Genomic DNA, 10069 nt, shown 5'->3' with positions numbered 1-10069 from the left:
AATTTCTCTTATCCCTTGACAGTGATAAGTTATAAGAGGATGACGCATTCCCCATATTGATGGTTTTACAATTAATTGGATTCTTGTAGAGTGAATGGTATCGCAATAGTAATTGAATTATGGGAATATGTAATTAAATACCAAATATCTAAAATATTGTATACTCTATGAGGACTTTGGAAAACATTGAAGGACTTGTTTTATAATCATGATTATAATATTGTTAGCTACTGTGCCTTAACAAAGTTCTCATATTAATGTCAATATGTATCCACCTATAGGAAATGTGTATATATAACATAATAATGCGAAATCATGTAATATTTTAAGATAATACAATGTACGATTAATACTATCGATTGATGGTGCTTGATAGAAATTGATTTTGAATTGAGGACTGTTTTAGAACTTGTTGACTTTCATATTATTTCGTTACAGATCACCTTTCAATGTGAGACTTTTATATCACTGTTATTCTGATAATATGGCCTAACCACATAATTACCAACTTTACAGTAAAGTCAAAAATCTGCATGAAGCATTTTACTTATATAAAGATACAAGATGTGTATTTCAATCAACCTTCATTTTAACTAGTTACAGTAGAACCTCGTTATAACGGGCAGAACACCCTGTTAATGTTATACATGTTTAAATCCAAGTTTCTTTCTTCTTTTTTCTTTCGACCATGTCCAATCCTAATAGGATCATATGGGCCTCCACAGAGTAGAGGTTTGTATTGACAGATTTTGTTTTTTAAGAGAAATGGATGTCAGCCACTTGCTCAACCTATCAGGTCCATACTCTGACTCATACACAAATTGAAAAACAATATGTGCACTTGCCAGACCCAAGATCTGAACCTAGGACCCTTGACGCTATAGTTTCACCGCTTGTAAACAATGTTCTGCGCATGATATGTTATACCTCTCAAACTCGAATTCGAGTCATAACGCCCGTCCTGCTTGTAGACTGAACATAGCACTGACATTTGCAACGCTGGCCGCTAATTCACACAGCTGCACAGCAGTTTGATTTATTTACTCAAAGTGAATGGATGTATTTATTACTCCAAAAGTTTACAATGGTTAGAAGTAGATGATGGTGAAATCATATCACATATCACATCATGACTGATTTTGTTGATTATAAAAAAACAACAAACTTCAAAAGTGCAAACAAAACTTGATTCTTTTTTCAAAGCAGGATTACCGAAAGCGAGCATGTCGACATTGAACATTAACGTCACTCTACAATAGGTGTGTCTGGATATAAATCATCTGAAGACAAATAAACAGAATTTTGTTTGTGTTTTTATATAACTGACTTTCGGCTTTAACAAACACCCCCGCACCCGCATTAGTCCGTTATCTTGAGGATCTACTATACAGGTAATCAGGGGGGGTATGTTTTGAATACGGTCGCGATTCGTGAAATTTCACAATCAACAGGGGATTTGAAAAAGACAATTTGAAGTAAGAAAACACTTTATAAACAAAATATTATGATGATATGTGGCATATGTCAAAACAAGTGCGTGACAAAAAATACTATTAAAAATGAATTCGTACTCGCCGGGGTCGTGATGAACGAGTGTTAACTGTTATAATGCAGATACGAATAAATCATAATATCACACACTTATTTGTTTTCCCTGGTAGAAGACGCATCAGATTTTTTTAGCATGTACAATCAAACAATTTCAATAAATGTGTGACATTTATCGGCTACCTATGCTTTTTAAAACATAAATTTTGACAAAAATCTCAAATAGGGCCTGGTATACTTTTGAAGGGGATATCTACACAGTTTTGTATCGAAATTATTATAAGTAAAATAGTGAGCTGAATTCTACTTTTCTAAAATGTAAGACAGTGTGATAATATGGAAGTGAATAAGTTATAGATGGTTTTGTATTAATTATAATATGCTCCCCGTTTAAATGTATCTCAACATTAACAATATATCGTCACTGTTCTGGCAGAAGACACTAATTCGAAAAATATACATATTGAGTTAGTTATACCAAAATGTTCCTTTACTTTGCAAATGAAACTTTACCGTGTGGAAACCGTCTTAATAAATAAACAGTCTTTATTTTAAAGTCATCCTTTTTACGATTACTTAATAAACTCACATGCTAGACCATTTCAAACATTTTAAAAGCTTCAAAGTCAAATTACTCAAAACTAGTATTCTCCAGTTAGTGTGTTCTGCCAGAACAGAGACGATATGCGGTTCAAAAGAATTCCGACCTTTGGTTGAGAAAAATACTACTACTCACGTGGAGGTCTGAAATTGTAATCCCCCTTTAAAATGTCTTCTTTCAATTATTGTACAACCATCTCCCATTGGTCCCGCCATTGTTAGAAGCATTTCTGGAATATAACTGGGCTTGGAGCTGTCTTCAGTCTCGTGACAGCAGCATTTTAAACTTTGAGAACAGACAAAAATTACAAGCTAATTCGGGAGTGGTAGCCCAGCGAGACTTGCAGGCGAAGTTGCTTATGTTCCACCGTTAGTACCTTCAGTACAAATCCTCACTCAAAATGGAATGTACAAAATCAGTACTTATCAACATATGGTCACTTACCTCGTCTTTTTGGCTTATTGAACGCCTACTGGAACATGAGTCCCACTCCACCAACGTACGGTCATTTTTGAACTGGGTTGTATGACTTCTTAATTTGTGTGATATCCATGGCATCGTTGCCGAAAGCCTGTTGAATCTTCCGAATGGTATTCGGTTAGGTATCGAAATAAAAAATCCGACAGGCGCTGAGTACACTCTCTCAGTCACAGGCTGATCTACTAGCGACTAATGCTCTCCGTAAGCAGCGAAAAATCATACATGAATTTGAACATGAGTTTACCCTCCAGAAAGGAGATCTCCCTTCTCTCTGAGATTCTTTTCCACTGGAAAAATAAAGGTCAAATATTTTTTGAACAGCCATCGAACATTTTGTTAATTTTGATGGTGTAAATAAAATTCACCGATCTATTCAAAACTAATTGGGGAATTACTGTCTTCACAATTTTTCAGTTGAAGATATATCAAAAAGTTATTGTCTGTCTGTCAGGAAAGTCGTAATCGCTCAAAAAGCAATGAAAAGACAATTGATGAGATATGCTTTAATTAACTTTAAATGATTATAATAAATAAAAATTCATTTTGTTTTCAAGTCTGTGAATAAATAAATATCTGTCATATTATTTTTATGGGGTTCTCAGTGACTGAATATATAGAAGATGTTAAAACAACAGACAATGAATCTGTCGTGTACGGGTTAAAATACGTCAACTACACGAAAACACTTATAAACAAATTAATAAAGCCACCTTTAGGTGAATCGCCCATAACGACAGCTATATGCAACCACAGATCGCAGGATGTAAGAATTTGGGTGAATCTTTCAGAGATGACTCGGACATGGGGGTAGAGACGTTATATGCCCAGTTGCAGTTGTTTTGATTTGATTGATGGGCATACAACACTTCCGCATCCCCATATATGAACCATCCCAGAAATGTTAACCACTTCCTGCGATTTACAGTTGTAATGGACAGCTATAATATGCCATATTTTTGACATTGACAGTTGGCAACACTGTACAAAATTAATAGGTAAATAAAATCTTCACTGACTTGATCAAAATAATTAAATAGTTTCTTATGTTGACTGCAGAGGTAAATATAGGTATTTTTTAAGAAGCTCATTTATGTTGTGAATGTTATGTCGATCATGTCAATGGACTTCTTGAATCAATGCATTATTGGGTTACGCAGTTACCCTCCAAAATAGAACATTATACATAACTAAAATAATCTCATTACGTTTTTGGCAGATAAATATAATTGTATAGCCATATTTTCTGCTGGTGCTTTCAACATTTTGTAAATACAAATTAATTGAGTAAAATCTATATTTTCATCTGTCTATGGTTAATACGAATAAAGTGGGTGGCTGTTTAGCTGGCACAAGAGTGAAGTCAGTAATGATCCATCAGGAGAAATTGAAATGGCTGTCAAAGTCACGATATAGACCCATCCAACATAGCAAAATATAATATTTTATTCTGTCTGTAGTAGCCACATCCTGTCTCTGTAAATAATAATATAAATTTAATAACAAGAAATAGAATTTAAATGCTAAGTACGATTTTATTTTATAGCCATTAAAAGATGGTAGGTTGGGTTTAAAAAAAAATCGTTTGATGGTTATGTCATTGCCAACTTCATTATAGTGTCGGCTAAATAGTACGTCTCTTGAATAAAATATAATTTGTACATTGTGTATAGATATACCAAAATAAATTGTCCGCTGTTCAAATTCGGAACTAAGCTCAACCATAGTATAAAAACTACTGAATAATAATATGCTAAATGTCAGCATGTAGCACTCTCACTCGGCGGACAACTTATATCGGTGGATCTATAGAATCCTATATTTAAATCAATATTCCGCCCATAATTGAATACTGCAATATTTAACCTAATCCAGATCAACATACATCTGCACGTGAACAAATAAACATTGTATATAAACTGTTTAGAAACATTTGTATTCCACCGTGGATGGAAAATGTGGCCATATTTAGGGGAAAGAATTTAATGTTTCATCGGAAGTAGTTATGTGTCGTCTTGTAGAATATTGTTTTGATTAACACGTGCAAATTTGTATGTGAACTGTCCAAACTATATTTAATTTGATATTAATGTTTGCAACTAAACAAATGATTGTGTATATGAATTTGTATCCGTGTAGTGACAAAAGTTTACAACCATTGTATAATTTATTTGGAAGCATATGTACCTATATTGGTCTGGACTAGGCTTTTGACTGCGTTTTGGTTAAGTGATTTAAACCGTTATCTTAATATTTTGCAAAACGCTAATTGAAACATTAAGAAATAAAGATAAAACAGAAATATCTTTTACCTCAATTATTTCACAATTATAATCTGGTAATTTGTTTAAAAATATTTACCTATTGATCTGCTTTGATCAAATCATAGTTAATTTATAAAAAAATAATCTATTTGAGAATATAATATCTGTACCGCTGTGTGTGAAGTATCATAATATTATCTTTCAGAGACAATTTCACCTGTTGAGTCTATTAATAATAGAAACCTAAAATTACCAAAATTATAAAGCGATAAGCAGTTGCGAAGGGTGGAGGTGGGCTGTTAAGATCCGGCATAAATTGTGCACATTAAACTTTGTTAGTCATACGTATTTGTTTTTATTGAACTAATACTACAATTTACAGTAGTGTTTAGTTTTTAGAATTCAATTAAACCCTGCCTTAACCAAACCATAATAGTCTTAGAGGCCATCCATGGACTGAAACCGTATGCGGTTTAGATCCGTGTGCCATACTAAACTTATGATTTTTGTTCATGATAATATATTTTCACTAAATTTGTAAGTGTAAGTGTATTGTATAAACAGATACGATCAGATGCTTATAATATACTTTGTGAAAATATATTTCCACGAACAGAAAAGATAAGATTTAGTACGGCACACGGTTCGAAACCGCATACGGTTTCAGTCCATGGATGGCCTATTAGTATACTTTGGGCGATACAATAAAATTGTGCATACTTTTTCATTCATACTTCGTTGGATTAAAAATACATACTACACATATTGTTGGTTATTTTTTTAAAATTCATTAAGCCCTACCTAAACCAAACTATAATAGGTAAAAATTATTATTTTATCTATAAAATATCCAAAGTTATGTATGATTTAATTGCATAATTTTAGATATTTTATAGATAGACGAGTATTTTTTCACTATTATCTATTATCGCTTGGTTTTCGCAGGGTTTAATTGAAATTTAAAAACTAACCAACACCATCTGTAAATTGTAGTCTTATTAAAATGAAAACAAATACGTATGACTGACAAAGTTTAGTGTGTATTATTTATGGTGGATCTTAACAGCCTACCTCCACTCTTCGCCACTGGTGATAAGTCCATATAATAATAGTGTGAAAAATCATAAGTTGCGTTTCTGAAATTATTCGTTTTGGAGATAACATACACTGGCTCTTGGGTACAGATATTACATAGAACTAACTATATACATCTTCGTTTATTTTCTATTTTCTTTTCATACTGAATTGCAATGAATATTGAAATTTCATTTACCCTTGTTTTGTTAATAAAAGGTTATCTCTAATTGTTAAATTTAAAATATTTCATTCATCGAGTAAGTGACTTAATCATAGTTATTAAGATGTTATATTTACATACTACTTCATATTATTTGCGATTATTTATTTCTGCTAAAATTGTGTATAACAAGATAATAACATATTTGTAATAAAAATTAATGTGTCCACAATATTACCCTTTGTTTTTTGTCATATTTATCCAAACCACATACAAAACCATTTACTCGTTATAATATGTATTCATACACATTTTTGGTATGTACTGTCTTATGGTAAAGAACTTATACCCTGCTCATGCAATATTTTCGAATGCGATTTTACGCCAGATGGCGTGCAAAACGTATAATTCCGTTCATGGAAATTTTGTACATAAGCATCTCGCCGAACCCGAACACCTAATGCCCCTCTACCATGAGTTTAGCGAACCGATTGCTAAATTCGGCAGAGTCCATTTTTGACAGATCGCAACTGACAGCCCGCGTTTGTTGATAATTATCATAGGTACTTGTTTTCTTCCATATTTCATTATGATTCGGTGAATTATTTTGATTTTTGTCTAATGGTATTATCTATTTTACAATTGATCCTATAATTGGTGCTTCATTTTATTCAATCATGATTGCTTTATTTATAGGTACTAAACTTTGCTTTCGTAGATAAAGCTAATCTACAATGCCGCAAATCTCGTAAAAGCGGCGACGCTTTCAAATTTAAGAGTCTCGTTAGTAAATACACATCAGACGCAGATTCATGAAAATCAAATAAATATAAGTAATATAATATTTTGAACAACTCAATTCACATGCTGGAATCGATTTATGCATAATAATTATATGGTAGGTAGGTATACTATCACGATAACCATTTACTTTCATTTGTTTATATTGTAATGATTATTTATTCAATAACGTTTATTCGGCATTCGGATTATCCGGCCATAATGTAGTATTAATCGAAAAATAAAAGAAATAATATGAAAGTAAATGTGATAGCGAGTTCAAAATATATAGACCACTAGGGATATCTAGCGGCAAAATCTGAAAAATTATCATTTATTTGACAGTTAAGTGCCCATAGACATCAAAAACTGACCATAGAGAAAAAATATTTTTCTCTTTTAATATAAGGAATACTTGTTTCAAATAGACGCGCATGTACAAACACCGTTATTTGAATGGAGCATAATGGAACACGGCGGCACCCGTATATACAAATTCGCAGACAAGTGGGTGAACACTCGACAAGTTTTATTATGGCAATAAACGGTTCCGGCATAAGGTGAGACCGTCATAAACGATTCGGTTCGGCTTATTTCCATGGATACCCTATTAGAATCGACCAAATTTAGAAGAAATTTTTTTCTAAACAACGTAGCCTAAATATTATATGAATGTGAAGAGCAGGAATGGACTACTGTTTAAAGTAGCTGTAAGATATTACAGGTTCCATTAGTAGTAAACTTCACATCATTATCGCCCACATTTGGGAAAAACCGTAACCATTTCGATTCAGTCATATTCATATTATTATGAAATGTACAGATAATTACTGTCAGAATAAACCCTTTAATTCTAATGTGTTTTAAATGTCTACTTCTTCTTCCACCCTGTCACGTCCCAACATTGGGGCATAGGGCAAGCACAAGTTGGCGCCACTTCCCTCGGTCCATCGCCAACTCCTGCGCCTCCTGCCATGTCAGACCTGCAGCACGTAGGTCGCTTTTGTAGCATCGCTGCAGGTTGAGGGAGGGCAGGCCACGGCGACGGAACCCTTGAGGCTGTGCCACAAGGGTACGAAGTGCCGCACTCTTTGGCGGCATCCGGAATACGTGTCCCAGCCACGTAAATCGTCTCTTCGTGATAACTTCAATCACCGAAGGCTGTTGTGTCTGCTCACGAACTCGGGTGTTTGTAACGCGGTCGTACCAATGTACCTCTAAGATTCGGCAGAGACATCGATTCTCAAAGCTCAAAAGCCGAGACTCTTGAAGCTTAGTAAGATGCCATGTCTCACAACCATACAGGAGCACAGGTAGCACGCACGCGTTAAACAAACGACATTTGGTCCTCACAGAATACAGCCTTGACCTCCATGCGACTCCAAGTTGGTTGAACGGATGCGGATGGGTGCCACGGTTGCCGATGATGGTGGTATTTCTAGTGAGCTTGGAATCTGCATGGGTGTGGTTATAAATGTAAGTATAGTATTTTTTTTTTTGTCTTTCTACATTTATAGACCAAGCTGACAAAACTACTGTGATGGTTTAGGTGAATGCTATTATGCTCCCAATAATGGGAAAAATTTCAGAGAGATTGATGAGCAGCAGGATAGAGTCCCACTTTGTCGGAGAACTGCCCAATCTCAGATAGACAATTTGGGTTTAGACCCCGGAAATCTACTAAATCGCTTTGTAATAGAGTCGATAGAAAATTCTAACAAGAACCTTATTGCCGGGATCTTTCTTGACAGCGCGCGGTGGCCTTTGGTCAAAGCTTCGGCTGAGATAGATCCCTGGGGACCTTTTTGCTTTAGTTCAGAGTTCTGCCTACTGAAGACGCCTGCCGGAAAAATATGAAGCTTGCAATTTGAGTCAATATATTGATAATTTACATTTTAAAGTGTCATTAATTTTTTTTTTTTTAAATCAGATAAATCAACTGGTTAATCTGTAAACCAGCCAACTGCAATTTTAACCAAAAATGAGATTTTGATGGCATTTTGTTATAAAGCATGTTTTCTATGCTCACACAAAATTTTTAAATACTAAACCTATAAATAAAACGCTTCACACAAAACAGTCAACTGCAGGTGCCAAATTTCCAATACCGTAAATGGAACAACTCCACTCTTTAAATAAATTTTCTTTATACATAAAAGGGAAGCTAAAATAGTGTATTAATTCATAGTGCAGCATATTTGTAAAAAGAAATCCAAGTGTATTTATGGAATTGTTAAATTCCGCTCGAAGGTTAAATTATTAAGTTTTTTGTCCTTCCTGAACAATTTGCCCAAATGGAGTAATGGAGTTAGCCGGTTTGCAGATTAAGTAGTCAAAATGTACAATAATTTAAAAAAAAAAAAAAAAACATAACTAATGTGAATTTTTGAAGGATCCCATCTTGTTATTACATATCATTATGGTAATATTTATCATGAAAGTTAAGTTTATTAAGTTTCCTCTTGTACAAATAATAAATATTTCTTTAGTATTATTATTTGAATGTCTTGTTATTTCTAAAAAAAAAAATGAAAAATTTCTAAAAATGATCTACTTAATCAATGTTAAATACCTAGCGACTTTAATTTGGTGGAACACCTTTTATGATAACAGACATTTTTGAGTTCTGTCTTATTTATCAAAATATCTAAATGTAACGATTAATTCAATTGATCAACACGCTTCCTTCATTTTTAAAACATAATAGCTCGATTACACGTGCATGGATTTACTGCCGGCAGTACGTATTGTAGCGACCATAACAATAGAATGCAAATGTAATATTGTGTATGTTGCGAGACTGGATGCATGAATCAAAAAAGTTTAGTGAATTTTCGCTCAATAGTTGCAACTTGATAGTGGCGAACCTGCTGGAAAAAATACAAACTACACTACGCAGAGTATTTTGATGTTTACCAATTTTCATAACCTATCAAATAGTACCATACAATGACAACAGTGCGTCTCGCTTACACTTGAAGAATGAAATTGGCGAGACAGTCAGCTTGTTTGCATGTAAACAGTTATTATCGCGATAGCTTAATTTACACACTACTGGTGCCAGTAAATCTATGCATGTGTACAGGAGTTTTAATAATTTGTTTTCTTACAGATTATTAAAAAAAGGTGGGATCTTCCAGTTTTCTATAAAATATGGGATGA

The sequence above is a fragment of the Rhyacophila brunnea genome, unplaced genomic scaffold, assembly GCF_057557595.1.
Source record: "Rhyacophila brunnea isolate RB1 unplaced genomic scaffold, BYU_Rbru_1.0 scaffold_11, whole genome shotgun sequence".
In the NCBI taxonomy this organism is placed as follows: Eukaryota; Metazoa; Arthropoda; class Insecta; order Trichoptera; family Rhyacophilidae; genus Rhyacophila; species Rhyacophila brunnea.
This window is presented reverse-complemented; position numbering follows the sequence as displayed.